The sequence below is a fragment of the Lagopus leucura genome, unplaced genomic scaffold (genome assembly GCF_019238085.1).
Source record: "Lagopus leucura isolate 7727_CA_CO unplaced genomic scaffold, USGS_WTPT01 Super-Scaffold_100002, whole genome shotgun sequence".
Lineage (NCBI taxonomy): Eukaryota > Metazoa > Chordata > Aves > Galliformes > Phasianidae > Lagopus > Lagopus leucura.
Genome location: NW_024962263.1, coordinates 63,710,915 through 63,728,436, shown reverse-complemented (window position 1 = coordinate 63,728,436; position 17,522 = coordinate 63,710,915). Strand labels below are relative to the sequence as shown.

At 44.2% G+C, this 17,522-nt stretch overlaps 1 protein-coding gene across 3 annotated transcripts in view; it reads left to right on the top strand.

Moving 5' to 3' along the window:
• Positions 1-770: 770 nt before the first annotated feature.
• Positions 771-17,522, top strand: part of PAG1 (phosphoprotein membrane anchor with glycosphingolipid microdomains 1) — a 105,960-nt gene continuing 89,208 nt past the window's right edge. For 2 of the 3 annotated variants that reach the window (XM_042869510.1, XM_042869511.1), the window contains exon 1: positions 777-806. The gene's annotated coding sequence lies outside the window, so the exon portion shown is untranslated. Of the gene's footprint in view, positions 807-17,522 lie in introns of all 3 variants that reach the window. The other variant, XM_042869512.1, reaches the window with a different exon arrangement.

Below are 17,522 nucleotides of genomic sequence, written 5' to 3'. Positions count from 1 at the left end.
GACCACAGACGTGACATACGTACGTGTTACTGCAAAACAGAGTATGGGGTTTGAGTGTGTTCTCAGGAAGTAAGAACCTCATTGAGTGTCAGCCCAGTCCTCCCATGTGGGTGGTAACATACAGCAATTGTGCAATTTCTCTAAAAATTCTCCAGAGATCTAAGTTAGGCATTTGCCTTTGCAGCTTTTCCTGCCTTTGCTGTTACTGTACCTTTCACTCAAGGCCCTCGTGCTTCCCTGCGTGATGGAGAAGCTGGTTATCCCTTTCACCTAAAGACCTTGTTACATCAAAAAGCCACCCGTAACGATCCGGTTGTCCCTTTTATCATAGTACCTGTCCTTAATAGTCATGCTGGAATTAAAAAAAGAAGAAAAGGAAATGAAAGAGAACAGGCAGCGTGCATTCCTCCTTGCCCTCCTTTTCCAAACCGGCCCCCGGAGCCCCCTCAGCCACACCGCGGAGCAGCGGGGCAGTCCAGAGGCAGCGCTGACAGCCCGGAGCTGCCGTGCCCGCGCCCCCGGCCCCGCAGGGGGCCGTGCCCCGCGCAGCCTCCGCAGAGCAGCGCTGCGGTGCGCGGCGCGCAGGGGCCCGGGGACATGCGCACTCTCCGCGGACATCGCTCGGCGCTTCTCCTCCGCCTCCCCCGGGCGAAGGAGGAGGAGAGAAGGAGGAGGGAGCCGCGCGCCGCAACTTGCTGCTGCTCCTCCCTCGCCGCTGCCCGGCCCCTGCGGGCTGCGCTCGGCGGGCAGCGCTCGGCGGGAGGCGGCAGCCGGGGCGCGCCCCGCCGCGGGGCCGGCGCCTGCCGGTGAGTTGGGGGCGGTGCGCGAAGTTGCTGCGTCTGCCTGTGTGAATGTGTGTGTATGTGCATGTATGTGTGTTTACGTGTGTGTATGTGTGTACGCGGGGCGCTGCGCGGGGCTTCGCGGCCGCGGGGCTCGGCTGGTGGCCGCTGGGCTCGACTGGTGGCTGCGGGGCTCGGGACGTACCGCCGACTGTCCCGGTCCGGCCGCGCTCCCCTACCTGCCCTCACCCGGCGGCCATTTGGTGCCGGGGTCGGTCCGGCGGCGGCCGCAGGTGCAGCGCGGTGCGGGCTGCGGGAGGAGCGCGGTGCGGGCTGCGCTGCGGCTCGGCGGGCTGGGGCTGCTGCCAGCCGGCCCCGAGCTGCGTTTCCATTCACATCCCGTTACGTGGTGACAGTGTAGTTTGTTGCGCGGTGGCATCTGCTTCTCGTCTTGGGAACTCTTGGAGAAGATGAGAACGGCAGGGGCTGCCGTTCAGAGCGTGAGAGAGTGCTGCTAGCGGCAGCGGGTCCGAGCGGATCGCCCTGGCTTCCGCTTGGAGCATCTCTTTCCCTCAGTGCTTCTGACATAGAAGAGCCCGGCGCGCGGTCGTGGCGGAAAGTTGTGCAGCGTTACGCGCGCTGATGGACCCGATTATCTAAATAAACAAACCCAGTGATTTATAGGTGTCTGAGCTGTAATGCTCTGAACGATAGAGCTCTTTAACCTTTCTTTCTAATCTGTCCCTCAGAGATTTGGTTTTAAGCAGAGTGATACATCATCTGTGGTGCTGAGTACTTGAGTTGATTACATTTGTAAAAGGAATGGGCTTTGAAATAATACCTAGCCATTAAGCAACAAATGCAGAAAAAGTGTGTGAGAGAAAGAGCAGAGATAACATTCAGGCAGGGAAGATTTTTTTCCTCCTCCTAGCAGACAGGCTCGATTAACTTTTATCTGGAATTCTTATTTTATTATATTAAGCTAAAAAGAAGAAGAAGAAAAAAAGTGCTGTGTTAAACCGGCAGCAAGTCCTCTTGAAATCTGCCTCTGCTGTAGATAAGTCATGATTGGAGCTGTGTTCATTCAGGGACTGTGCAGAAGCACTGCTGAAGGTATCAGGCATGTATTTGGAAGTACTTCGTTGTTGTGTCTGTTTCCCATAGACAGTGCAGAAGCAGAAATATCAAATTGCTGGGTTTCTTATTCTGCATCTTTAAAATTGTATCCTGATGAGTATCCCTGTATGTTAGATGTGCAGCTAAGTTGTAGCAAAAGTGCCTCCTTTCACTGGGAAAGGGATTCATTCAGCTGTGAGCTTCTTTAACAAGGGCCACATTCCGCAGCCTGTAGAGCATCTTGTGTAAGGGGAGAGTCTTTTGCTCCTGTTGAAAAACAATAGTGAGCACAGTATGTGCAGCTTTTTGCAGGCCAAAAATACAGAAGCGGCTTTATCTTTAACCAGTATTTCAACACAGCATTTTATTAACATAAAATCAATATTCAGGTCAGCAGTGAGGATCTGCAACTTCTGAAAGAGAAACTGGTCTGAAGGCAGCACAGTGAGTAAAGGTTGTGGGATGTGGCCCTCCACAAGCACACCTATCTCTTACTAAGTTCCTTGTGTGAAATTTCACATAGTGAGGAACAGATTTTAAGGTGCTGCTCCTCAAAACCCTCATTGCCAGGCTCTTGAACTTGCCTTTAGGTCATGCATTCTATGCAAATGACTGCTACTCCAGAACTACTCTCTAAATTTATCTTACTATTAAAGTTATATTGATCAGAAAGTGGCAACTGGATTTCAAGTCCGAAATAAGGAACGCTCAATAGCCTCAACCTAATTTGCATTTTAAGAAGCACTATGCCGAGGAATCCACAGGAAACGCATTGAGTTTTCTTTGCTGGCTGTGCAGTGGCATTTCGTTAATGAAGGCTCTTTCCCCAGGCTGACTTCACTGGCACACAATGGAGTTAAATCTGTTTATAAGCTCGTTGATGGTGCTGGTAAAGTGCTGGAGAGCTCAGTGGGTGAAACAGGACACAGCCCTCCTCTTTCCAGTACGGAAGGAGAATGGAAAATGGAAGGGCTTTTTCAAAGTAGTTCCAACACTATCATTTGTAACAGCAAAATGCAATGGAAGAATAAGATTAATAGACCAACTAGGCTCAAAGACATTGTTTAACATTTAATTGAAACCATAAATCACTCAAACAGCATTATCCAGGCTCCTGCAGTGATGCTTCTGCTTCCAGGTGTTGAGAACCCTGCAGATTTCATTACTGGGATGTGCAGTGCTGAGGGGCCGGCAGCTCATCCTCAGTGCCCCTGAGCCCCACTGTGGTCAGGAGCCATCACTGATCTGTGGGTCACCAACCTGTGGCTCCCCTCAAGTGGAAATATTTGTGGGATGAATGGCTGTGGCCCTGCTAAATGAGATTGGTCACAAGGCTATGGCTGCTTGATGCTCGTCCTCATGTCCTGAGCACGCAGGGGCTGTCTTAGTGCCTTCCGCTGCAGTCTTTATGTGTATGGTAGTGCTACAAACAACTGCTGTGGTCAGGGAGGAAGTTCAGGGCAGCTTCTTCTTCTGGCAAGACCACAGGTTTCTAAATGTTTATATCATAGAGTTGTAGACTCTTGAGCTCAAGGGTCACTGAGTCCAATTCCCAACTCCACACAGCACCACTCAAAATCCCAACCCTATGTCTGAGAGCAGTGTCCAAACGCTCCCTGAACTCCAGCACTCAGGCTGTGCCCACTGCCCTGTGCAGCCCGTTCCATGCCCACCGCCCCCCGGTGCAGGTGCAGACCCTGACCCCCACCCTCCCTCTCCTGACGCAGCTCCATGCCGTTCCCTCGGGCCCTGTCGCTGTCACACAGAGCAGAGCTCAGCGCTGCCCCTCTGCTCCCTGTGAGGAGCTGCAGCCGTCATCAGGCCTCCCCTCAGCTCCTCTGCTCTGCACTGAGCACACACAGGTACCTCATCTGCTCCTCATACGCCTTTCCCTTTTGACTCATCACCATCTTTGTAGCCCTCCTTTGGACAGTCTCTTAATAGTTTTATGCCTTATGTTGTGGCACCCAAACCTGCATCCAGTGCTCAAGGTGAGGCTGCGAGGAGTTGAATGGTCTGGTACTTTCAGTGAGCACCACAATCAGCTATTGCTTACGCTGGCCAACATGTGGAATGAGGAGCACTGCATGCTCATTTGTGTAATGCAACCAGCAGTGAGTTCTAGGCTTGGAAACCACTCTGTGCTCATGAGGACTCGTGGAAGCCCTGTAGAGGTGCATGGATACAGCAGCTGCAGCCTGAAGAGTCCGGTGCAGCTACTGCAGATATCTTCAGTTACTGCTGTCCATCTCCATCCTAGTAGTGTCTCTCACTGAGTGGCTGTGCCGTGCCAGGGACTCTGTGCAGGTTTCCCCTGAGCACACGTGACACATCCCTGGACCTCCCAGCTCCCAGAACCCTGTGTGCTGGGCAGGCAGCACTGCATTGTACAAGCTGCTCATGGACTCCAATCAGAAGGAACTTCCAGGTGCTCAGTGCCGTACTTGAGAGCATAAGCTGCAAACCCTGTGCTTTTCTTTAGTGGGAAAACATTTTTTTTACAATACTGTCTCCACAGTTACTTGAGCAAACTGTGGTGCCCGAGCCAAGAGCATCAGTCAAATTTGACAAGGAGCGTACCCCTCTTTGGAAAGGAACACAGTTTCCTATGGCCCAATAAATGGAAAGGAACACAGTTTCCTATGGCCCAATAAAGTGGAACAGCTTAGGGGCAGCTGGGTACATGCAGTCCTCATAGCAGCTCCTGCATCAGGCTACCGAGTAGCCAGGTGAAAATGAGGGGGAGGAGGCATTTCTTCATTTTGTGAGTGTGGTGTAACCAAGGTTTAATTAAAACAGTGATGGTAGATTGCTAGGGCAGATAAATACTGCCTTGTTACAGCCCTCTTGGGTCGTATGTAAGCAGTGTTCGTTTTAGAAAGGATGAATGAACAGTCAGTGTGGAGGATAAAGATCAGCATTGTTAATTGCGATCGAAGTCTTCCGTGGGAAAGTATAAACTCGTGAGGAATGATACTGTCCATAAATGTCATTTAAATATTTACATAACTCAGGGATAAAATTTCTGTATTAAAATACAGAGTCATGTTTGGGGTCCTGTTGGCAATAACCGGGACTTAGACAGCTGGGTTTGGTTGTGGTTAGTGCACCGATTTCTTCTGTGTTTCCGAATGCTTCGCTTGTTTGGATGAGGAGCTGTGAGATATGGTTTAGTAGCTTGTGGTAGCAATGGTAATGAGAAGACAGTTGGACTAGATGATCTTATAGGTTGTTTCCAACCTTGTGATTCTGTGCTTCTATGATTCTAACAGTAACCAAGAGCTCTTCTTCAGTATGGAAAGCCCTTAATTGTTCTTATTTAAGAAAAGGGGTTTTTAATTTTGTTTTTTAGATACTTGGGAAACTATATTTGCATAAACTCTTGTGTTTCAGGTGTGATTAACTTTTAGTTTTTGGTGTTACAGTGTAAGAATGAAAGTTACCATTATCTAAGCTTAGGTGCATAGTGGTTGATCATCCACTGAATCTTCTGGCTGTTGATAAGTCTGCAGAGTGGGGAGGAATTGCTCCATGTGGGAAAGATTTTTCTCACCCACCATAAATAACTGGAAATGGTAGGAACTGTTCTTACACTGCTCATTGATGTTACAGTTCTCACAGAAGTTTCTTTTGTCCCTTTCCAGTTCTCAGAATGTGATACAACCCTTGAAAAATTCTGTCTACTTTCATGTAAACATGATGAAGATGAACCTTTGAGAACATAGCTTATGTTGATAAATAAACTAGCTTGGCCAGTATAAATCTTTTCATCTAACTTCAAGAGCTACACTGTATTGAAGTAAATACAGACGTACTTAATGTGCTCCTTTCATCCAAATACATAACAAACACTCTAATCTACTGCAAACAAACCTAAAACGAATTTCTAAGTGGTTTTCTTCTTGGTACTGGACAAGTTTAGTCTAGCTAGGGTAGGACGAGTGGACATTACTCCTGGAATTGTTGAAGTGCTGATGTAAACAGGAGAGGTGGAGAGCACATGGTAGACCTATCTCTTCTGCAGTTCTGTGAAAGAGGAAGAAAATACTTGCTCTAGAGTGTGTTTTTGATGAGCTTGTTCCCACAGTCATCCCCTTGGAAGGCAGCTTGCAGATGACTCTTGGGTTGAAGAACCTGCAGTGTTCCTGCATGCCTCCCCCTCAGTGGCCACACAGCTCAGAGCCTGAAACCAGGTTGCACCACAAGAGCCCTGTCCCCACTTGGTGTGACTTGCGTGAGGCCTCTCCACTCAGTGTCTGCAGGGCTGCTGCTTGTGAGGCAGCTACACGTGGCATGCAGTGGCGTGATGCTGGGGAGGCTCGTTCTGCAGGGCACGTCTGGCTGTGCCTGAAGCCTTGTTTCATGAAGGACTTGAATTCTGTGCAAAAGGTGGCCCTGAAGCCATCTTGACATCTGCTGTGTGCACTGAATGATGACTGCAGCAGCCTTGGTGACACTGTCAGCATTGTGTTGGTTGGAATGTCCGCGAAGGAGGAGTTGAAAGAACAGTTGAAAGAACAGTTCTGCAAACCTGAAGGTGCGACAGCAAGTTCGTTTTTCATTTCTAGACTTCCAGGATGACTGTTTGCAGTGACAGCACGTTTAAATAGATCATCAACTTGCTGTGGAAAGCATTTTTAGAGCGTGCAATGATTTGGTTCCATTCTACTTGCTTCATGAGGAAGACCACCATGTATCACAGAATCATAAAATGTCTTGGGTTGGAAGGGATCCCAAGGATCATCAAGTTCCAATCCTCCTACCACAGGGAGAGGTATTTTATATATACATTTGTATTTCCCATATCACAAAGAGTCTTTGGATCTTCTGTTTAAAAAGGACAGTTGACAAACAGAAAAGTGAAATGTTTTGTTTTGAAAAGGATTAAACCCTGTTTTGGAGAAAAAGACCATAGCTTGGTATTTTCTTAATGATAACAGTTCAGGTTCATTTCATTCCGTTGTGGAATAAAATTCCATTCAAAGCTGGCTGATATGTTCATAAGATTTTGAAAATTAGGCTATTTAGAGAACTATGTTAGCATAAGTACAGAAAATTTTCAGTATGAGCTTTTTCTCTGTTGCAATCTTGATGAATAAGAGATAATATAAAGGATGATTTATTTGTGAGTTGGAGGAATGTTGTGAAAGATCTTTACATTTAGCAGACTCTTGTACTTTAAATACGTAACAGTATATACTGATGCCCAGATTTGCTCACCATTTGACACCGCAAACAGACATTCAATTTAGCTCATGTCTGATTGCGTTGTGCCATGTGTACAGAAGTGAAATGTATTAAAAACTGTTCATCTTTGGATGTGTTCATCTGGGAATTTACTCATAAATAATTGATAACTCCCTGAAACAAAATCTCTTAATTACTCCTCGGATTTCTCACTTCATCCCTCATGTGCTCATTGTTCTTGTAGACACAGGGGAAGACAGAGGCAGGCTTTAATGAAGGTGTGTGTCAGCTTCCAATGCTTCTTTCAAAAGGTCACCCACCTGAGCAGGGGAATGAAATACATGACAGCAGAGAAACATTTTATTGTCCTATGGAGGAAGGTGGCATTTCAGTGTTTTAGAGGAACCGCTTAGCTGTTCTATTTAAGACTTGTTTTCATCCCATTGTAGGAGCAGTGCTTATGATGAATCGCTGAATCAGTGAAATGTTTGCATCTAGTGCCCTGCAGGGTGTCAAATTAAGGGCTATTTGATGTGCAGTACCAATTACAACTGTTGTATTTGGGCTTGATATGCCAAGATTTTAGTGTTTTTGAGTGTCCTTGCACAGACTGCAGTGGAACAAGTCTTTGTGAGTGGTGGCCTCTCAGTGGAATAGGGGTTTACTTGATTGAGCTCTTGTTTACAAGGCATTGAAGCATAATGATGAGTTCACTTTTCTGTGATAAAAAGGAAAGCCTTTCTGCTACCCATAGACTTGAAAAAGCACATTTGATTACTATCTAAGAAAATCTCATTTTAATGAAAAAGGTATCCTATTGTAAGATGAATTCATCTTTTTGATGACTTTATTGCTTTAGAGATACTAGCCAAGTTCTGTAGCAGTCTTGGTAGGAGCTATTTGCTTGCAGTTCAATAGCCCTAACTATAGCTAATGTACAAGAAATGTTCAAATAATGTAAGAGAACCCTAACAAATCTTACAGCTATTTTAATGTGAGCTTTCAGATATTACTCGTGTTTAATTGAAAGTTGAATGCTGTAAAGGCTTTGTCAGTCCTGCTGTTTCTGAATGAGAACACGTTTTATAGACTAAAGTCCCAGAGAGTTGATACCAGCTTTTGACTTCAGAATTCATAGCTCAGGTTCTTCCATTTTCACCTGGCAGAAATGTGCATCTGTGGTGCTATCCAGACTGGTGACTTCTGAAAAGTACTGGTTTTGGTCAAATAAAATGAGAAAAAAATTCTTCCTGATATTGGAGAAAAGGCGGCCTTTGCTCCTTCTATAAACCGAAAGATTAAGCTTGCTTATAAAGGATTAGCAGAGCTCTCTTCTGTTAATTCATAGTGATGTAGTAAAAGTTGCCTGATTCTACATCAGTGGAAAATCAATTATCGATCAATGGGAATTTTACAGCTGAAGCCAAAGGGATTAGGGGCTCATCGTTTGGAAGTGACTGAAGGAGAGAAAGAGCTGGATATGCTTGTTGTCACATGGCTGTGAGTCACCGCTGTGTTGCAGCCACCAGGAATGGCAAAGCAAAGTCCTAGGTTGCTTCAGGCAAGCTTTTTCAAGAGTTGCACGAAAGGACATGGGGCAGGGCTGTGGAGAAATCTTGTTTGGGATACTGCTGACTGTCCTTCTTACTCACCTTTAAGAAAAATTATTTCAAAATGAAAGAGAAGGTGACCTAAAGTCCTGCAGATTGTGCCGTTGTGGGGGAGAATTAATGTGAAATAAGGGCCATGGTTTGAGGAGGTCTGATGTGCAGGATTTGGTTAAAGCAGTAAGGAGAAACACAGATCTGGAATTGAGGGCTGTGTGGAAGTGGTGCCTGTACCTTGCTGCCACCTGGGCACGTTGGTTTGAGAGGTGAGCCCGAGGGAGTGGCACACTGCGGTGTCCTAGCAAATTACACAGCCTGGAAAAGATTCTTCCTTTAATAAACAATTGCTTCTTTTCCTTCTGGTAGAGTGCACGGACCAATGCTATTACTATTGGAACTCTAAGAAAACACATAGCTCCACACTACTTTAATTAAGAATGTCCGTGAAGCACATTTCTAATTATAATTTTGCTTTCCTTTTGAACACTGTGCGTAGTTTAAAAGTAGCTCTGATCCAAAGCCAAGTATTGGATGAAAGCATGGCTTGCCCTGTCTTCTGCTGCAGCATTTGGCACGTACGTTCCCAAGGATGGTACCTAATACATCACAGAATATTGTTCAGAGTTAAATTAGATTTCTTATGATGATATTTGGTCAGTGTAAATATATTGTTTTTATCTGTTATAATAGGCAAGATTGTGTCATTTAGCATGGCAATTACAGAGATTAAATTAATTTCATTTTCCTTTATTCTTATTAAATGCAAAATAATTGAGCTCACATCATAGGAGGTTGGGACTCTGCTGTTTGTAGCTTCATCATTTATTAATCTAACGCATTAGATGAGAAGCTTTATAGATTTGCTTGCCTGAGGAAAAAGGAGAGGAATGCAGATAAAGGCCAAACTGGATCTGTGTATTCTGTTTCGCACTTTGAGATACTGTCAAACTATTGCCTCATTTTTAGTACATTTTTGTAAGAAAGAGCACTTGCCCCAGAATATCTAATTGTGACTTAGTGCTTAGTCAGTCTGGGTAGGCTGAGATTTGGACAGACAAAGTTGCTTGGGCAGTTCCTTTGCCCTCCTCAACGCGCTGCTGGGATAGAAATGTAGAATCGTAAAAGGGCAGGCAAAATATAAAATACAGATGAGAATGCTGTAAAAAGATACGGTTTGTACCATCTTGGCCATCTTAATTGGCTGTCCTAGTTATGGCAGGAAAATAATGGCTGTGTTGCAGTAATCAGCTCAGAAGTGACAGAAGCTCTCTTCTTTCTTACCTTGATGTGGCTGGAGGGGGGGGATGGAAATTAAACATTTGTCTCTGCGGCTCCACATAGCCCCAACACTGCCAGCCACAGATTAGTAAAATAAATCCCTCATGTTCATATTTAAGTGGAAAACATAAAGAATATTTTCTGCCTTTTTTTTCTTTTTTAATGTGTCATTTATTGGCTGGTACAGTGACCTCCATTTCGTGACTCTAGTGATGTGCTTGTCACAGAGCTTTCCTGTGGTGATTAATTAATTGCACTGGGGAGTAGTGGCATGTAACATCATGCATGGGAGCTTAGGTAAACAGTATAGACCACCTGTAATGAATCTGTACTTAAACGTTATCTATTAATGCAGTGTATTATTTTTTTTTCATGTGATTTTCATTCCTATTTGTTTTTTCTCTCTGCTGTGTCTGCGGTATTCAAATGGCATGCATACCTATCAACATCTTTTAGTGTTGCCCATGTAGCTGGTTTGGAACGAGATAAAACTAGCAATTAAGGATATGGAATTTGCCAGTATACTGGGAAAGGGTTTTGCACTAATTCTGTGGAGGTATGGCACAGCAGTATGGCAAATCAGTCTTCAAGAGTATCTTAGTGGACAGTCTGTCCAATCTTTTAAATTGCTGTTCCAGTCAATTTTATTGACTGAATTGAAAGCACGAATTAATTTTTCTTTCCATTCTCAACATTAAGATTTCACTTCATACACTTGATTTATATTTCAGTATTAGTTGTATATTTTGATTTGCGTGAGTTAACCCTGAAGCCCTTCCTCACTTGAGAGTCCACCTTTAATTTGTTTAACAAGTCTGTCTCATTTCTGAGCAGCCTGTACCTGAGGAGCTGATTTGTATTAACAGATAACTTGTATTGGAAAAAGGGATGTCTGTATCTGGTCATGAGAGTGTGTTAGTGTGAGCTCTAATCAGCTGGTATGAGCTGATGGATGTTGGATGTTGGTTTCCAGATGACTGGTGGCATCTTCCTGAGCAAGTCTGGCAACACAGTCCTAGAGAAGTGCTGGAGAAAGCAAACCAGCCTACAAGCAGAAGATTGATTTTTCCCTTCAAAATGAGAAGTAGTTATTGTGAGTAAATTAGCTAAATTGTTTACAGCAGGCAGATAGCCAACAACTCAGTGTTTCGTCAGCATTCAGACATGGTACATGCTCTATGTGGTGCATTTCATTCGTGGACACACTAGCATCAGCAGTTTCAGTTGACAGTTTCCAGAAACAGCTGGGGTGAGCTGGCAGGAGAGATCCAACCTGTGAAACATATGATGGGCCTTCAAGATCTTGTTTGAACAACCAGCAGACAAGGGTAGCCTTGCCAGAACTGCCTGGCTTCCAGCAACTCCAGAGATGTTGGCAAGGTAGAGCTGCAGCAACTTGATCCTCTCTGCTTTTATTTGTGCAGGGAAGTGACCTGGGAGTTGTGTTGCCAGCCATGGAGTGCAGGGCCTGGAAGTACCAGAGCTGTCACAGTGTGAGGAGCTGGTTAGAATTGCCTGGACTAGTGAGCCTTGGGGTCATGGGCCTCATGCTTGGTTGTCTGGGAGCCTGGAATTGCTGGGTTGGCTTTTGTCACCTCTTTGCTTCTCCCAGTTGTGGGAGTTACTGAAATTGGACAGCGGTAAAATTAGCAGCAGTTATCAGTTTTGATCAACAATCAAGAATATTTTATTCAGGGTAGACAGTTACAAACATTTTCTGAAAACTTGTTTTCAGAACAGGACAGAAATTAAAATTTGGAAGTGCTGTGATTCCAGAGTGAGAACTTCCAAGGCTTTGCAGTTTCTGTGTTCCACACTGCAAGAGGCATGCTCTTGTTCCACTGAGCAGTAGTATTTTCTGTATTGTATATTAGCTTGTGTATTTAATTACACTAATGCTCCAAAAAAAGTATCAGCTTCAAACAGAAAAGGCTTCCTTTCACTGAAATCTAGAGTAATAGAGACAAAAACCAAACACTCATTAGTGTCTGTGCTTCAGCTATCTGTCAGTAGAGTAATCAGTTTTCTGAGGTCTAACTCTGAAATGTTCACTGAATAAAAATAATGCACCCTGCAGTTTGTCAGTAGCTTACAAAGATTGACTTCAGAAAAATAAATGTGAAGATTGGTGTAGATAAATGATGAGAAGTAAGAGATTCATACTTCTTAAACACCTTGCTCCTGCACCCTCGTGTGTGTCTGCATCATCCTGATTCTATATGGGCAGGAACCCATAAGTCAATTGTATACTAAGGGTGGGACTACCATGGAAGAGAGAAGTGCAGTGTTGCTTTCACTCCTTGCAACTGGTGTTTCAGTCTGAATGCAGAGAGATGCTGAAGATGTGCACTGCATATTTAAACTTGCCTTTTCCTCACTCTTTCAAATCACCTCTTACGGATTTTTTTCACTTAACCCTGGCAGCAGAGGGGATTTGATGAAGGAATAGGTTAGCCTCCAAAAGCATGGCCCAGTGATTTTGTGTGTACCGAACTTTGAATTAGGGGATGTTGATGTTGCAAGTTGATCTTGCAGGTGGATGTAGTTAACATGGGATTGAGGACTATGGGTAGTTTATACTGGGAGAGAGAAGCCTGGCTTCTGGTGAGTCTGCGGCTGGCCCCAGCTGGTCATCACTGTGTCCACAGGACATCAGCTTTGGCTGTGTTATGGAGAGTAGCCAGGTGTTGTCACACATCCAACATTTAAACAAGTGGGAATGACTTGGCAACAAGGGAAGGTGCAGAGTTCTGTATCTGGGGAGGAACAGCCCCAGGCACCAGCTGGAAAGCAGTTTTGCAGAAGAGGACCTGGGAGTTCTGGTGAACACTGTACTGAACATGAGCCTGCAGTGTGCCCTAGTGACTAAGAATTGGTGTCCTGGCTGCATTCTGCCAAGTGTTGTGAACAGGTCAAGGCTTCCCTTCTGCTCAGCTCTCATGAGGCCACACCCTGGAGTATTGTGTCCAGTTCTGAGCTCCCCAGTACAAGAGAGATCTGAATATGCTGGGGAGAAAGAGTCTAGTGAAAGGCTGTGAAGATGATTAAGGATCTGGGGAGCACCCCTCCTGTGAGGGGAGGCTGAGAGAACCAGACCTGTTCATCTTGGAGAAGGCTCATCAGGGATCTCATCAGAGTCCTAAAAAGACACTCCTGAAGGGAGGGTGCCAAGAGGATGCAGCCAGGCTCTGTTCAGTGGTACCCAGTGCCAGGACAAGAGGCAGTGGGCACAAACTGGAACACAGGAGGCTCTCTCTGACCACCGGGAAGCACTTCTTTACTGGGAGACTGGTATAGAGAGGCTGTGGAGTCTCCTTGGAGGTCTTCATTAGCTGTGTGGATGTGGCCATGGGCCCCCTATGCTGGGTGTCCCTGCTTGAGCAGGGGTTGAGCCAGAAGGACCCAGAGGCCCCTGCCACCTTCATCCATCCTGTGATCGTGTGACCAGACCAACTGCACTTGAAAGCAGCTGTGCTGGATGAGTGGCAGGACCACCTCCATGCCATCTTCCATGCAGACAGAACGTTTTTAAAGAGAGCCTGTTCTTAAGTAACAGCTCCCTGTTTTGTCCTTTAAAGAACTTGAAGATAGTTCTCCACTTGCTCAGAGAAGGTTACAGTACGTTCTGGGTACCTCATGTCTGCTTCTCAGTTCAGTTCTGCTTTTTCAGCCTCCATTTTTAAAACAGAAACTCTTTCTTATGTACACTGGTTTGTTCAGCAGGAGAGCTGTTTGTCATTTTCTCCTGTTCCTGCAGGATGTATACAAAAGAATTTTTTCATTCTGCTATGACCACAGATGTGAAAAAATAAGCAGAAATCTCATTCTTAGCAGTGACTCGAGTCTCTGAATGTTAGACAAATAATGTTTATTGTGCAATTCACTTGTATGGCTTTTTCTACGGATTTCTTTTTTCTTTAAAGCCCAGTTCATAGTAGCTGTATTTGTGCAGCCAGCATCATGTCACATTTGTTTCCATGGACTGACAAACTAGGTGGTGAGCTTGGCTGTCATGCTGATAGCCCGTAAGCAGTATCATAGCCAAGATGCAAGGCAGGAGGCTTTTATCAATACAGGCCTACGGAGAGTGTTTTTGTTGTAAAACACAAAGGTGTGCCACTGAGTTTGTTTCTTCGTTCTGACAGAGCTAACGGCAGCCTGGAAACAAAACACTCGAAATGCGCAGCTTTTTATGCAAGTGGAAGCAATGGAACCATTATCGGTGACCTTAGCTTTCTCATCTTGTTTTGCAAGATAATTTTATATTAATTTCAGGCATAGCTTTAATCTTTGTCAGTAGGGCAGCAGCAGTGGAGTTTCCCTTTAACTATTGATTTCCAATTTGTTTTAATCCTCTGACTGTCTTCCTGCAGAATGAAGACTGAAGCTTATTTTTTTTCATATTAATTTATTTCCTAAATTGGAATTGTCAAAGTTTGCAAAGAGTCTGATCTTGGATATATCAGTGCTGTCTTCTCAGTGTAAATAGGATTGTTCAAGCATGATCCTTGGTGACTGTGGAAGGCTTTGCAGGTCAGGGATGAAGTTGTTTGAGGTAGAAGAGATGCAGTCTTAACATGAGGTGTTTGATTTTCCTGAAGGAGAAGGAGAGTTGCCATTTTAGAAAAGGATGAAATTTAAGCCTTTACTGAGTTCTCTTCAAATTAAATGCTTGCACAAGAATTATTTCAATTCTGGATGTACTTGTAATATCAGAGACTTTGAAAGAGTAACAACTGCATATGTAACCTGGTGGCTTAGACCTTCATGAGTGACAAAATGGGAGGCATTTCCTTTCTCATCAAGATCTGAACTGCAGAGTGGATGTGGACTTGAGTTGGAACAAGTTTAACCAACAGAGGGACAGACTTTTCTTCCTAAAGAAAATAGGTATAGTTCTTCGGTTTTGGTGCCTACACCAGAGGTGCAGGAAGAAGTAATGTTCAGCAGGATTGGAGCTTATATGGCATTTGAAGTCATTTTAACATGTTTAGAATGGTTAAGAAAGTAATCTTATTGGTTGGGTTTTTTTGTTTGTTTGTTTGTTTTTAAAGCTGCAAAGGTTGACAAGCCAAAGTATACGTGAGCAATAGCTGCTGAGGATATTTATTTCCATGATAACTAAAATGTGGATTTCTTAACGCTTTGGGATTTGCATTTTGATGCTCTGCTGCGGCTTCAAAGGGATTATGCGTATAAACTCAGTGTGCAGTGGTGGCTGATTGTGTGAAATGACATTTGGTGCTACATTTGCTTTTTTATTATACAAGAATGAGGTTTGGTTTTAGTTTCAGTGATTTAAAAAAAGGTACACACCTAAAGTTGAGAAGTTTAATGATGTTTCCCTCTCTTTATTGCTGTAAATTGTTAAGTGATGCTGATATCTGAAGATAGTAAGAAAATAAATCGGATTTTTTTTTATGTTTTATTTGCCTCGTTACTGCACATATGATATGAGAAGCAAACTCAAGAATTACACTTGTGTTACCCTTAGGAAAAATTGCTTTTTGTTCTACAATGGAAATACACACCAACACTTCAAAGAGTCTCAGAAAAGGTCTGAGATATAGTGCTTGCATATCCATCTTTGAGCTTTAAGGGCTTTTTAGAAACTGAAATACCTTTCCACACACAAATAAAAAGAAACTAGTTGAAAATGGAATGATGTCGGGAGGGAGAAAATTAATATCCTCAGGCTTGACATGGGAGGCTGCTTGGGCACATTGTGTAAGTCATGTGAGGCATCTGCATCAGAACATAAGCAGGCTGAAAGACTGATCTGCTAAAAGCACAGAAGAGTTATTCAGACTACAAAGCATAGGGATATCTGCCTCTAATGAACCCAACAGAAAACAACTGAACTGTGTTGGGTCACACACAAACTGAATACCAAGATCTTAAAAGGACTTTGAAGAGCAGAGAGTGCAATGTAAAACTAAATGATAAACTGCAAGCATATCAGAAAGTGGGTAGCACTGACTGACGTGTAGGGCAGCCGAAAGCACGTTTAAAAAAAAAAAGAAAAAGTTATGTATTTTAGGAGAATATGGACAGGTGCTTCACTGAGTGATGAAGATGAGGAAGTGTCATCTGCTGAGACAACTGAGTACAGAGATGCCACTATGCATCTCAGAGTGTAGCTTGTGCTCTGAGGAGGTGACATTGCTGGCAGAGAGCGTGCTGCATGCCATAGTGCTGCTGCTGGGACTTGTGAATCTCCATGCTGCCTTTTGGGGATTTCACTTAAAAGAAGATGGAATCTGGCAGAAAGCAAGCAGTGATTTTGAATAGCAGCGATGGTCCTGAAAGGGTGAGAGCTCCCCAGGGAGCAGTTTCTCTCCTTAGCGCACTCAGCTCACTTCTTTTGCCTTCTTTCCTCTTGCGGGATGAGCACAGCCATCCTGCAGTGCTGTTCACAAGCCCGTAACTAATTTTACTGTGTCAGTCCACCCTTCCCAAAAATTAGCTCTTTCTTGATAAATGTTCATCTTTAGCTTCTCCTGGATTTGCAAAAGTGAAAAAAAAATAATGGAAAAAATCAGTGGTTAGCCTTTGGGGTGTTTCATGAGATAACTGTATTATTTATAAATAATTTATGACTTTGAAGCTACACTCTTTTTCTCTCCAGATTATATGTCTTGTATAACCGAATATTATGATTTACCTTAAATTGCCCATCCGACATGCATCACAAATCTTTGCACACCACTTTCTTTTCTCCTGCATGGCCTTCACTTGTGGATAGGAGATTTGCATAAAATGATTTCTTCATGTAAATGTGATCAGGCCGAGGCTCCAGCGTCTTGTTATAACATATGTACCAATTCCCTTGAATTGGGTTAGCATCTACCTCAGTAATTGAATCTATTTGTTAGTTGCTGTAGTTTTCAGAATTAGCACCAAGCAGGATGTGTGCTCTCTGGTGTTTTTGCAGCAGTCTTTTCATCTTTGTCTCATCCTAAGACTTCATTTAAGTGAAACACAAGACAGGGGTGGGAAGGGATCCTCACTGAAGCTGCCCCCGGCTCCTGCTCAAATGGCTTCGAGGGCTGCCCCTTGCCTTATCTCCACTGGCCCTGACCAGGCAGCTGGCCCCAGTCCAATTAAAGAGGTGTGTGTAAGCCAGAGAGATAAGGGTCCATGTCATCTAAGCAGTTACATTGGGCCCTTCAGCAGAAGAAGAGCACTGGAAGCTGCATTTAATCTCTAGGAGATAAGGAAGCATTGAATAATATGTTGACTCTGAGCTGAATTCTGTGGCCATATGTTTTGGGAGTAACTATCTTTAAATGCAAAGCTGGTGGTAGAAGTCCTGAGCAGGTACAGTGATGACGAAAGTCATGGTGAATGGATTGGCCAGATCTTGCTCAGGCAGCCTTGGGAACTGCCATGAGTGACTATGTGGAAGTGCTGTTCAGTGGGGATTGAGTCCCTTTTCTTTTTCCTGGTTTGAGATAAAAGCTTCTTCCTAACCTCGAGCACAACCTCACTGATTCTCCACTGTTCCAAATTGCAGTATTGTGATTCTCTGCTGTTCAGACAGAGGAGAAGA